We start from the raw sequence: 1,510 nt of genomic DNA, 5'->3' as shown, positions 1-1,510 counted from the left end.
TATCTTCGCCCTAAATGATCAGCCCCTCATCTGTGCCGCAGTGGGTTAGATTCCTGACCAGCAGAAAAAACAATATCTCAGTCTCCATCCTGTCAAACCTAATCAGAACTGTGTAGGTTTAAATAGATCGCCTCTTATTCTTCTAAACTCCAGGGAATTTCATCACAGGACAACTCCCTCACCCAGGGAGCAATCTGATGAACCTTCACTTTACCGGTTCCAATGCAAGCATATCCATTTTTAAATGTGACTATCACATCTGCACAGAATATTCAACCAGGTCTCAACAAAACCCAATGCAACAGCAGAAACACCTTGTTATTCTTGAACTCCAGCCTGCCGGCAATAAAGACCAAAATGTAATTTCCCTTCCAATTATCTGTTGCACCTATGTGCTAACTTTATGCATTCCTTGTACAAACGCATCTATTCTATTCTTAATATCAATATTTACATTTTTTCGCTCAGCAAATATGTTCTGCTCTTTCACGAAGAAGAATATGCTTTCGCTTTCCAAAGTTGCAACCAATCTGCCCCTCTACTCATCAGAGCACTCTCTCTGCCTTTTCCCTCCAGCTTATATCAGCAAAGTTTTGTCAGCAGGCTCTAGCGAGAATTGAACTCGCGACCGCTGGTTTACAAGACCAGTGCTCTGACCACTGAGCTATGGAGCCAAATACTATAGGCTTCGTGTGGTACGTGTAGCATTATCAGTGGATTGAGGTACAGGATTGGGTTTGAGGTCGTAGATTTTTGATGAATGTGGAAATGTCTGAGGTGGAGAGCAGGAAGTTAAAAGACGCAACTTGAAAGTGACATGATTTGACATGTGTGCTGTGTGTGTATCTGACATGTATGTTGCGCGTGTCATGCGATTCTTCTTCAGAGTTTATCGTTCGTGTTACCTCTCTGACATTTCCAGCTCCGATGCAAGTTCATCCAGTTGGAAGATTGAGATGTTGCTCCCTTCAGAGACGCTGTGAGGCGTGTTTTCATTAAATGAAGAATTGAACAAAAAATAATTCACTCCGTGATTGGGAATCGAAAACGCGTCACGGCGCCGATCCTGATCACTGGACCCTCAGTGACGCTGATGTGAGAGATATGCAATGAGTTGATCATCTCTGCACCCATTGCTTCATTTCCAATAACTTTCAATAAAAATAAGTCACAATGAGGAATGACGGGAAGCGCACATGACAGGATTTGAGCCTCAGTTAGAAAATCCCAATCTATCACCTGGGCCGGGACTGCAGTCTCAATGTTTGCAATCCTGCTGATTATTTCGACAGACAGCCATTCAACCGGTGTTCCCGTTTGTATTCTCTATCGGAGAAACTCCACTCCTCCCAGTTTTGACAAAGCGTGATCTGGACTCGAAACGTTAGCTCGCTTCTCTCCTTACAGATGCTGCCAGACTTGCAGAGATTTTCCAGCATTTTCCCTTTTTGTTTCCGATTCCAGCATCCACGGTAATTTACTCCACTCCTTCCACACAGTCCGATAGACT

At 43.7% G+C, this 1,510-nt stretch overlaps 1 non-coding gene across 1 annotated transcript; it reads right to left on the bottom strand.

Moving 5' to 3' along the window:
• Positions 1-601: 601 nt before the first annotated feature.
• On the bottom strand, positions 602-674 carry trnat-ugu (transfer RNA threonine (anticodon UGU)). The gene has a single exon. It is a non-coding gene; the product is annotated as a tRNA-Thr (tRNA).
• Between the last annotated feature and the right edge of the window lie 836 nt (positions 675-1,510).

The sequence above is a fragment of the Mustelus asterias genome, unplaced genomic scaffold, assembly GCF_964213995.1.
Source record: "Mustelus asterias unplaced genomic scaffold, sMusAst1.hap1.1 HAP1_SCAFFOLD_50, whole genome shotgun sequence".
Lineage (NCBI taxonomy): Eukaryota > Metazoa > Chordata > Chondrichthyes > Carcharhiniformes > Triakidae > Mustelus > Mustelus asterias.
This window is presented reverse-complemented; position numbering and strand designations above follow the sequence as displayed.